The 11,787-nt window shown below is 55.6% G+C and overlaps 1 long non-coding RNA gene across 1 annotated transcript; it reads left to right on the top strand.

The window, feature by feature from the left end:
- Positions 1-254: 254 nt before the first annotated feature.
- On the top strand, positions 255-6,845 carry LOC118980671 (uncharacterized). The gene is made up of 3 exons (XR_005065177.1): positions 255-359; positions 927-1,053; positions 4,781-6,845. It is a non-coding gene; the product is annotated as an uncharacterized LOC118980671 (long non-coding RNA).
- The last annotated feature ends 4,942 nt before the right edge of the window (positions 6,846-11,787 follow it).

Genomic DNA, 11,787 nt, shown 5'->3' with positions numbered 1-11,787 from the left:
TCGGTCCGGTGTGCAGTGGTTTCCGGCCTCGCCAAGTGGCCGTTGCTCCGTGGTGATGATTCATGGTGTTAGGAAAGGGTGTCTGCCTTCCGAACAGGGAAGTGAGAAACAACACGGCCGAGGGCAGGGCCGGCAGGTCAGGGGCTGTCACAAGATGGGAAGCCTCACTCTGGAAAACGCGGGGGGCTGGGAGGCCACGGTGAAGGTGGTGGTGGCGGCCGCCACCGCGTGAGTGTGGCCCTGCCCGCTCTCCTTCAGGGCATCAGCTTTTCCGAGTGGCAGTCACTGAGTCGCCCCTCGGAAGTGGCGGCGGGTCTTGGCTGAGCTGCTGCAGGTGGAGGAAGTAGACGGGTGATTCAGTGAGTGTCGGCTTCCTCTCTGACTCAGGGTGGAATCCGTTTCGTAGGGTGGTGCCAGGGGCCCATGTGGCTTTAGCTAGCTTCTTTGAACTTGGAGTCAAAACGGAGGCTCTGACCCCTGTGGTTGCTGGCCTTCCTTTGACCCTTTTGGGCGAGCGAGGGGATTAAGCTGGATTCTGTGGCCCCTCTGCACATTGGGTGGACCCTCGGACTTAGGCCTTCCCGTGTTCCAGCTGTAGGGACCGGGGACTCAGGACCTGAGGCTCCTCCTGGGTCTGCGCCCACCTCGGGGGCTCCCTCCTATTTGGGAGTCATATTTAGGCGAGTCCTGAGGGGCGCAGCCTGGGCAGATGTGAAATGATGGAGTGGACAGCTGAGCTGGCTCTCCTGGAGTCCATTTGTCCACTTAGCCAAGAATATGATGGGAGGGGCAGCTGCCACCTTCCCAGCAGGAGTCCTGGCTGGTTCCTTGGTCCAGAGCGTGGGGTTTTCCAAGGGGCTGTTGCCAGTGTGCTGCCAAATGGCTGTCACCTGAAACCTGTTCTAAGAAACACTTCACTTATGCAGATGCTTGCCTCTGCCCCTGAGAACATGGTCAGGAAAGGGCTGACTTGGTGAAGACTGACGTCTCAAAACTGCGACAGGGCTTCTGTGTTCCGGGCCCTAGTGACCTGGCATGCTGGTCTTCTTCCAGGTCCTTCCTGCCCCTCTGCCCCCTCCTGTTTCCATGGCCGGCGCAGAGGTCGGCTGGTCCAGCTCAGGCAGGAAGGCAGCTATCCAATCATCAGGGTGTTAATGAGACTCTGTTATTAACCGCATGCCAGAGAAATGCAGCTCCAACCAGTTGGGGCTTCCAGAGGGGCTCCGTGTGACAACTGTGAGGGGGAAGGGGCTGTGAGGACACCTGCCGCCGGGCCCGGCCCTGCTTTGTGCTCTCGCACGTCTCAGATCATCTTCCGCCAGTTTCCGATTTTAGCGTGTTGGATACACATCCTCCACACGGCAGGGAGTGGGCCCGATGGCAGCTTCTGCTCATCACTCCTCACTGCTGCCTTGCCAGAGGGACCAAGAGGGAGAGCTTGTCCCAGGGTGAGGCTCTGATGGCCCTCCCTGGGGTCAGGTGACTGTCACCGGCTCAATCGCTGTGCCTGGGGGAGGGTCTCTGAGCAGACGGCAGCTCACATTTGGACATTAGTGCGGGAGGAAAGATTTTCCGGAAGAAGGGACTCCTGTCCTAGGCAGACAGACATCAGGCCAGCAGCCCTCCACTGCCTCCCCTGGGCTGGTGGTGAGGCACACACCCTGGGGATGTGACTCCTCTGTCCTAAAGCCCAGTGCTTGAGAACCCCGGAAAGATGGTTTTTTCTCCGCTGTGTCTTTGCAGCGGGTCACGTCTGAGGCCTCGGCTGTGCGACTTTCTGCGCAGCCTGCCTTGGAGGATGTAAGCAACAAGGGAAGGAAGAACACAGGAGCCATTCTCAGAAGTGCAGCGGCAAAAATGAAACTGAATGAAAACCCCATAAAAATCCCTCCAAGGGCAGAGGAAGTACCAGCTCACTGCTCTGAGCCCCACGCTTGTTTGCAAAGCAGAGATTCAAGGGCAGGCTGTCCTGAGGCCACTGTGTTCGCACCGAGGGAGGTGTGCTGGCAGTCAGCTTGAGGGAGGTCTGTCCGTGCGGGTGCTTGTGTGTTGGCTGTTCAAGCCAGAGCTGACCAGGGTTCACAGGGAGCCTGGAATACAGGACATGAACCGGTTCAAAGTTTGCACCCACGGCGGGGTCAGCTGACAGTCAGTTGGCCTGCCCCTGCCAGCTCTGAGGGACAGTGGGAGGAACTCTGGCCTCCGTGTAGTCATAAAAATACCCGTTTGGAAATGTCTTTGAAGACTGACTAAGTAAACACTCAGATAATAATAACAACCGAGTGACAGCTGAAGCGTTCGCAGGAAGCGGAAGGATGCGCTGATGCTGCAGCCGGCAGGCCTGCTGTCTTTCTGTTCCTCTCACTCCGCTCCCTTGCTATGGCCGCAGTTTCGGGCTCAGACAGTGTTTTACGGGGATGGAGTTGAGGATGTGGACACTTTCACTCTCATTTCATGCGTTTGACAAGATCTCAGGGACAGAGCATCGTCCTGTTACCACACAGCAGCTGGTGGTGGCCTGTGGCAGGTAGCCTCACTCAGTGAACCTTAGGCGCTGCCTGCGGGGGCTTTCCACCTGGTTTGTGGCCTTGGGCTGCTGTGACCCACAGCGGGATGTGACCTCTGCCCCCTGGGGGGGGCGGCACAGCAGGGTGAGCATAAAAGAGAGTCTACATTCCATCTGGGGGTGTTGCGCCTTTTTGCATGGGGCTCTTGCTCTCAGTTCTGGCCAACTGGACAAGAGCTGGCCAGGCTTCCCTGCAGCACCTGGAGTAGTGGCCCTTTGCTGCTGAACTTCTCTAATTACCTCTGACACCTCGTCTTGTAGGTGGCGGTGGCCAGGAGTGGCCAGCTCCCGGCTCACCTACACTTCTGGACTCAGTGTGGTTCCTTGTTCAGTCCTCCCCGGGCTCCGGGACCAGTTCCGGTGTTTGTCCATCAGTTCATTCATGGTTGATCCTTCCGTCGACCCATTCCCTGGGACTGCCCCTGCCATTCAGTCACAGCCAGATTGTCTTCTGCTCTCTGGACTCTGCCGTCTGGCACAGACCCAAGCCCAGAGCAGGGGGCTCTGGGAACTTTGCTGACTCCTCTTCCTCCTCCCCCTTTGTGGTACTTGATGTCCTGACCCCCAGGGCCTCAGAGCGGACTACGGTCAAACACAGGGACTTTGAAGAGGTAATTAGGTTAAAACAAGGCAATTTTAAGTTAAAATGAAGTCCTCAGCTCATCTGACTGGACTCCTTATCGTGTGAAGATACAGGCACACAGAGTGAAGATGATGTGAAGACCCGCAGGGGAAAGGCAGCCACAGACAAACTGATAGGAGTGGCCAGAAACCTCAGAAGGAACCAACCTTGCCAACACCTTGGTGGGGGACTTCCAGCCCCCAGAGCCATGATGACATACGTTTCTGTTGTTTAAGATACTCAGTTGGGGGCACTTTGTCGTGGCAGCCGCAGCCAGAATTTCCACACAGCCGCGGAGCGTGTGACCGCACGTGGCGTTCCAGGGGGTCTGCAGGCTGTCCTTAGGAAGACAGGGAAAGGGGAACAGTGATGGGCCCACCCTGTCGCCACACTTCTCTCCAGCCCCCATGCTCAGCCTCTCCTTACCTCTGCCCCCAAAGGAAAGCAGGAACTTAGGGGGGAATGAAACAGAAGGCGCCCCAGCAGCCGCCAGCCTACAGAAACTCTGTAGGTTCTGATGCAGCCTTTCAGAGAGATTCAGAAGCTCCATTCTCCCTACCGGCTGCCTCTTAGCCCCACAGATTCTTACTCAGAGCCTGTGTGTGCACACACATGGCCGGCGTGTGTGCATCTGAGGATGGCCAGGGTCCACAGCGGGTGGCTGTGTCCCCAGCCACCGGCTCCTGGTGCACAGTGGCTGGAAGGGGCCAGGATGAAGCCGGTCACTGGACCATGGAGTACATCCTTTGTTGCTCTTTGTGACTAAAGGTGATGCCCACATCGTGTTTCCACGCAGCTGCTACAAGAGGGCTGGCCTTTGATCTGTGGGCCTGGCGTGGGCTTTGGGGCTGGCCTCTCTTTGTCTGCGGGAACCATGAGCTCATTTCATCACGGAATAATCTGAAAACGTCTGGGAATGTCTCTGAGCCTTCAGACCTGTTGGGCCTAATAAGAAGCCAGACCCATTTTCAAGTGCTCAGTATGCAAGTTTCTTTAAAAAAATTATTTATTCATTTTCAGAGAGAGAGGAAAGAGAGGGAGAAAGAGAAGGAGAGAAACTTCAATGAGCGAGAGAAACAGTGACCGGTTGCCTCACATGTGCCTCCAACTGAAGACCTGGCCTGCAGCCCAGGCATGTGTCCTGACCGGGAATCAAACCAGTGAGTGACCTTTTGGTTCACAGGCCAGCACTCAATCCACTGAGCCACACCAGCCAGGGTCCAGTATGTAGGTTTTGATATTTCTCATTCTTCTACCATTTCCGATCAAAGACATTTTGCAGCACGCAACTGAACAGTAGTCCTGTCCCCGACGAGCTCCTTTTCACAAGCCAAGCTTAGCTCATTGATTTTAGAGGGAACTGGGAGTCCAGAGCTCAGTGTTGACCAACTGGCCCTGTTGCATAGTACAGGGTCCCCAAAGGACTTTGGCAAAGACATGACCATCCACGTGGTCGCAACCAACTTCTGTGTGCATGCCGGGGAGGGAAGTTTGCACACGGTCATTGGTACCGAGAGTGGCATTTTCTGAAGTGTGGGGGCGTTTCCTCACTTGATGTTGATGTGAAAACAAGCTTCCTTTCTTTTCTACAGACAAGTGACCACATTCCAGGGATGGACCAAGGGCGTACACAGTGAGAGTGTCACAGAGCTGCCACATGCAGGGCCCCTCCTGCCCGCTTCCTCCTGCAGGGCCTCCCTCAGCCGACCCTTGTCCTTGCCCTCTTCCTCTTTTCTCCCTGTGTATTGCCACACAGGATCCCCTCCTTGATGAGACTGGAGGTTTGCCCTGCCCGGGGGGGGGGGCGTTGTCAGCCCTTTAAATGAGTGACTGCTGAACAACTGGGGTTCAAAGGCCAAAGGAGCGATCTTCTAGCGCTTGACTAGAGCTGAGGGTTCCCGCCTGGGCAGACGGGCTGCTCTGCTTGCTCAGAGGGCCAGGCTGGCGGTCAGCCTGCTCTCAGTCCAGTGTCTCTAAGTCTTCCTTCCTTGATGTGTGTCTGCGTGAGGCAGGTGCCCCCTCCCTCTCCAGCCAAGGCCACGGTGTCACTCAGCTTAGCTATAATGTATCTCGCTGCCAGTGGAGCCTGGATCGGGCTCCTGGTGCTATCTCTCCGTCATTCCCTCCCCGCCCCAGAACCGTATTGATCAGCTAGCAGATAAGAAAAGGCAGCTCTGTTTGCTTCCAAACCCTGCCCTCTCCCCCCATACTTTGCTTTCATAAATATTGGTTACCATGCATGTGTTTTCCATGACCTGGTGACTTCCGGCTGCTCCAGCCAATGGAGAAGGAGCTCTGATACTCAGATAAAAGGCTTCGTGGGGCATGACTCATTCTTGGAGACACTGAACTTGCCGGGCTGTTGTTAAGTGCCTGGTTCTGTAAATATTGACAGTTAGAAACCATCTCGAGAGCTACCAGGCAATGATCTGAAAGGTAAAGGGCATGAATACGACCAGCGTTGAGGCAACGCCCCTCCTTTGCTGAGATGCATCCACTGATAAATATCACCCCATTATCTCTCCTCCCAATAGTGGCTCCACTGCTTGCTTGTGACTCAGGGTTGGTAGGTGACGGGGTCTGATTTGGCAAGGACAGTCTGGTCTGCTGCAACAGAGAACCAACGGCTTCCCAGGCCCCTCCAGGCTCCAGGTTCCCGGCTTCTTAACAAGCGTGGCTTTGCCAACGAGGAATTGCTCCAAAGCCGTCGCCATCGCTGACAAACTGAAGAAGGCCCAGAGGGCTGAGGCGCAGAACAGTGCCTCCCGCCGTCTGAGCCAACGTGTCACCCCCACTTGTCCTTTGGGCACGTTTGTGTTACAGCTCCCCTAAGGGGCGGCCTCTCTAGTAAAGTCATCGCCCTTGGGCTGGTGGGCACCCTTCTCCAAGGAGGGACAGGGTGCATCTCTGCCCGTGCAGAAATGGGTTTTGTCTCTCGCCCTCCCTTTCCAACTACTTAGAATAAGTGTATCATGACCCAAATGTACATGGATGCCTTCCGACGGGTTGACTGTTTGGTTTACTGAGTATTATTTTGGGGCAGGAACTTCCCATCTGAGTCACAGTCCTTTTGAATGGCCCTTGTCTATTTCCTACATGGCTCTGTGCTGAGGGTTCGTCTGGCCAAATCAGAACTTTTCAGTTGGCAGGTTTCGAACTTGAGTCTTTGGCAAACTGGTATGCTGGCCGACAGCGTTGCCCTTGGTCGAGGGGGCGTGCAAATGTCTGTAACCCTCTGCAAAATTTCTTGGCGTTTACTGTGTTGCCATCGTGAGATCTGAGCCCCGCCGGCACGGACTCGCCAGGAGGCCGCACAGCCTGAGACGGAAGCGTCACTGGGGCAAGCATGCAGGGAAGCAGGCGTGACCTCCATGGAAGCCCTCTCTGCCACGACCTGGCTGTGTGACTCCAGGCAAGTTACTTCAGTGCTCTGAGCCTCAGATTCCTTATTTGTCAAATGAGGATAACAATTCCTACCTCGTACGGCTAGTATGAATCGGATTAAAGCATTTAACACACATGTATAATAAGAACTGCGTAGTCAGCTGTAGCTGGTATCGTCTTTAGCACCAAGCCACTGTGAAATGGATGCTGCTAACAATTTGGGTTGGTGTGGGTTCAAGGATGAAGGATCTTTGCTAAGTCTGAGGGTCTATCTGCACTGCATCAGCCCCCTCAGGAAGTTATTACCCTCATTTTACAGAGGATGAGACAGAAGCTCAGGAGTCCAGCCAGGCGGGAGTGGAACCAGGTGTCTCTGGCCGCGAAGAGCATTCACTGGCCATTACCTGTGCCACCTTCCAGGGCCACAGAGGTGTTTAGCAGAGACTGGCACCTTGCTGTGTCAGGAGGACATGGGGGCATTCGCTTTGTCTCTGCACCCATGACACGGGCACAGACTGCTCTGCGTGCTGTTAGCCAGACAGCTCAGAGCCCTTGCCCAAGCAGCTGGCAGAGGCTGCACATTCTGCCCTTTTGTCCAGGTAGATCACACACCTGCCGGGGTGCAGAGTGGTGTTCCGGGACCTGTCGGCAGTCCTGATTTTTAGTGGAATGGCAGTGGGTGGGTGATGGGAATCCAGTCTGCTGGGATGTTTGGGGTGGCTGAGGGTGGGGCCAGGGTGCCTGAGTGGGAAGGGAGCTCAGGTGGACTGTCACCCTGCTGGGTGCTGGTGCTCAGCAGGACACGGGCCGTGTTCAAGCAAGAGCTCCTCCCCCAGGACCCTGCCCAGCGGAGCCCGCCCACTTCTCTCTGGGGAGACTTTCACACCAGCTGACAGATTTGCACTCGTGCCCACATGGGACACATTACTAATGCACGTCTGTGGTGTCAGGGCTGTGTGGAGGTTTGAAATAAAGGAGATGAATTCAGCAGAGCGATGTGCAGACCTTGAAGGACAGAGGTCCCTTGAGGTGGCCACAATGAATAAGGTGTGTCTCCTGGAGAGGAAACATGAGGTGCAGGATGGGATCTCCGTCGTACAGGGGGACCCCGGAAGCACAGACACTTCGATCAGGTGAAACTTTGCTCCCTGTTCCTCTCTCAAAGGTGAGAGAGGTCCACAGGCCCCCAGAGGACAGGCCCCTTGGTGTCACTTCTGCTTATCCAAGTTCCTTAATGTCTTAGAAGTTTGGACTGGGCTCCCAGGTGGTGCAGAGAAGGCCCAGCAAGGCTAGTCCGGGGGGGTCCCCATGGAGCAGACCCGAGGCTCACGGGGCCTCCTCTGAGGTCTGGTGCTTCTGAGGGAGGAGCAGCAGCAGAGCGGTGGGAGGGGCCCGGTCAAGCTGCCTGGGCAGCAGAGCTCCGTCCTTCCCTAGGGGTCTCTGCTCCGAAGTCAGCAGGAGAGCAGGGGTCCCCTCTCAGAGGGGACATGGAGACAGGCCCGGGCTGTTCCCATTGCAGACCTGCTCCGAGTCTTCCGAAATCCTTGGGGTCCAAAGAGTGGACACACCTTCCAGCTAGTGCCGTCTCCTGAGGTAGCCACAAGGACTACGCACGAGGATGCTGTGCAGATACCCTCAGTATCTGGTATGAGGGACGTGTTTAATTTGTGTCATTCAATGTTGTTATTGTCACTGAGTTCTACGTCAGACTCCTGGTTTGTGTTTGCACTTCAGAAGTCTGTTCCCTTTCAAACCAAATAGTTTTTATCCCAGACATGCTCCCACCCTATCCTCGTCTCCCAGAAAGCCTGGGCTCATTTTTGCTTCCTTCGTGTTTAAAGAAATTTCTTCCTTTCGTTCATTCACTTGCTTGTTCAGCCGTCCTTCTGACATCTTTGCTGAGGGCTCGCTGTGTGCGCTCAGCCCGTGCCACGGCTGAAGCCCAGCTACCCGCTGACGACAGTCCACGCACAGCCCCCACCCGCCTGCCCATGCACACTCAGCGTTCTCCTTCAGGCTCCAGGGCTCCTTTCTGAATAGATTCGTGTGAACTCACTCGGTGTTTGGTGTGTGTTTTATTTTTTATCGCCGATATGCTTTTCATAGGAACCTCATGGTGCGGGAGAGCATTTGGAGGCTCCTATTTACCAAGTGCTCTCCGTCTCAAGGTCCTCTGCGGCCCTGCTGTCCCAGTAGGAGAAGGGATGAGGGAGGAGCCTGGGCCTGGGCCTGCTCCCCAGCCCCGCTGCCTGGAAGTAAGCTTCCTGATATGAGGGCTGGGGCAGATTTCTGCTTTAAAAGCACTTCCCTGGACAAAGGGGGACAGGGTCAGGTTACTCTCCACCCCAAGAGGTCTTGCTGAGGTTGCATGGCAATTAAGAGCCCCAGGGGCATTGCCCTCTCCACCAGTGCTCACCCCATGACCACTGCCCGTGGCCCTGCCAGGGGCTGTTTGCCTTGGCCCTGCTGAACCCGCCCCAGTGAAAACAAGCTGGAGGGAAAACACAAATATTGCAAGGTCAGGTTGGAAATGCTGACCTGGCCTTGGAACCCTGGTCTCAGGGCAGCGACTTTCAACCTTTCTCATCTTATGGCACACATAAACACGGGGCCAACATTCTGCAGCACACCAAAAACGTGTATCTATTTTGCGGATCAAAAAACAAAACAAAACAAAAAAACAAGTATAATTCTGATTCATTCGCACCAGACAGCTATGGACGGGTTGGCTGTTGTCATTCTTTATTTGACAAGCCAAGGGAAAAGAGGTCAGTGCGGCTGACTAACTCGTCAGGTATTGCATGTTTTGAAAATCCTTGGGGCACACCCGTTAAAAATCGCTGTTCCAGATCATTCTGCATTCACACGGGGGCAGCTGGTGCCGCCTCTGCAGACAGGAGGCACAAGCCAGGGGACCAGGGGAGGGGAGGGGCCGGATGGAGTGGGGCAAGGCCGCTCCAGGAGTCTATTTCGGGCTGTGCCACCGCCAGACCAGGAGGGATGCGCCCTGGTGGCTCGGTTTGCTTTCCAGCTACCCCTCCCCTCCTCCGGAGTCACATGTGTTTCTGGCTTGCCAGTTTAGACGGTGGCTGAGGGTCCCCGGAATTTTCCGAGTCTGTGAACTATGTTGTAAGCCATTTCCCAGAGCCACCCCGTGTCCTCTGCCTCCTTGACAGAGGGGAAAGGAGGGAGGAAAAAGAGGCGAGAGTGGGCGGAGAGGGAGCAGGAGGGGCCGGGCCGAGGAAGAGCGACATCTTGCTGACGTCAGGCCGGGCCCCCGCCTCCGGGTAACAGCCACCCAACAGCCCGTTTTGAAACTTGTAGCCTGCAGCCTGTTGTTTTGTTTTGGGCCGTACTCCCTGGACCAAAGGGCCATTAATTGTGGGGCGTTTGAAAGCTACCTGATTCCCCGAAACAGAGGGGATTTCCGTGAGTCATAACTCAGCCCGCGCTGGGGCGGGGCGGGGCGGGGCGCAGCAGGAACCTTCCGCGCTGCTGGCCCGGGACACCGGCGCTGGACGGCTGTCACGTGGCCAGCGGCGCCCGGGTTCCGGCAGCTCAGTCCCGCCCCCTGGCGGCCAGACCCCGCGTCCACGCACCCCCTCCCGCGGTCCCCCCACCCCCCAACCCAGCGGGCCGGAGGTCACCGCGTCCCCGCGCCCCTTCTCTGTCCTGAGGCCGCTTCCCTGCAGCCCGCTCTGGCTTCGTGGGGTGACAGCAATTCTCTGGCGCACAGTACCTTCTTTCTTGGGAATGTAGCATCCCAAAGATGGGGGAGGCTCTGTCGCCTAAGCTTATGCAATACAGCCACCCTTTTGGTGCATTGGCCACCCAAGGCTGCCCTTTCTGAAGCCGTGACCCTACTTCCCAGAAGCACCCCCAGCTCTGTGGTCTAGACCCCAAGGCCTGTTTACAAGTAAAATCGGAGCTGGCTGGCGAGCGTAATTCGAGGCTAAAGAAATACCGATTTCACCACCCACGTGGTAGAGTTCAATCTGCTTTCTGGCCAAGGCCACACGAGTTAATTTTTATCCTAGTAAAAAATAATAAACACGGCGTTAGCAACTAAATGTTTATCAATTTGCAGTTCATTTGCAGCCAGATCGTTTCCCTCCTGCATGTTTTTACGGTTAGCGGATGCACTGGGGTGCTTTTCCTGAAACCATATGTGACTGTTTAAGGCCCGGCCTCAGTAGCGTTTATATGGCGCTTTTCACCATATAGAGTAGTATTATCCACCTTAAGTGGATAATACTACTTGGCTATTTTTTTCAGCCATGATCCTCCAGTATCGTATTTTAATGGTAAAGGCACTGCAGTGAAGAAAGTTTAGCCACTTGTTGGGGATTCCCCGGCAGTTCAGAGATGGTGGTAAACAGAGTCCCTGAGTTTTTGTTTTGCTTTGTTTTCCTGTGTGGGGCTAACCTGTGTGTGCAGGCCACATGCCCAGCACGGCTGCCTTTGGGGAGTTTCTCTTCCTCCTTTTATGGGAGTTAATACCAGTGGAGGTGGCCGAGCAGAGCTCTCAAATGGAGCAGGGACTCTGAACAGGCAGCTGCTATACCTGCCGACAGGGACCAGGGGGACACGTAAAGAAGGTAATGGAAGCCCCTGTCCGCCCAGTCTTCTGGTGGAAGCTGTCACTCGTGTTGCCGTCTTAGCAGAGCTCGAGAGGCTATCTGGTGGGGTCATCCATCTCTTATCACCAGCCCACTGTAGCCAGGGCAGCGATTCCTCGAGGACAAAATGAAGCAAGGGGCCCCACAGTGACTCGTGCAGGCCTTGAACCTTCCCAGCCTCCCTGTTCTCCTCCATCAGAGGCTGTGATAGAGACCTTGATGTTGCCACATGTCCAGGGTGGACCTAAAGTGGCTGCTTGGGGAATGGGAGGGGGGAAAGCCTGTCGAGGCTGCAGCATAGAGCAGAGCGTAAGTCAGGCCCCTCTTCCGTCTCTCTTTCCTCCAGAGATGAACGCACTTTCTTGAAGCCTCCATTTTCTCCCCCGTAACAATAAGGGGTGCCAGGCCGTGCTTCAAAGGCTGGCATACACAAAAGGGCTTAGCGCCTAGTAGACACGCAGATGCTCTCATTAGGAAGAGCAGGCTTGACAAGGGCCGGCAGGCAATGGGTCGAAGCCGCCACAGTGCAACTGCAGGTCTGAAGCAATATCCCATTTCCCAACGAGCAGGTTACAAAAGTCCTGTGTGTCTCTTTC

The sequence above is a fragment of the Sturnira hondurensis genome, unplaced genomic scaffold (assembly GCF_014824575.4).
Source record: "Sturnira hondurensis isolate 20B ecotype Veracruz unplaced genomic scaffold, ASM1482457v3 Scaffold0022977, whole genome shotgun sequence".
Taxonomy (NCBI): domain Eukaryota; kingdom Metazoa; phylum Chordata; class Mammalia; order Chiroptera; family Phyllostomidae; genus Sturnira; species Sturnira hondurensis.
The sequence above is the reverse complement of the archived record's forward strand: the minus strand, read 5'-3'. Positions and strand labels throughout refer to the sequence as shown.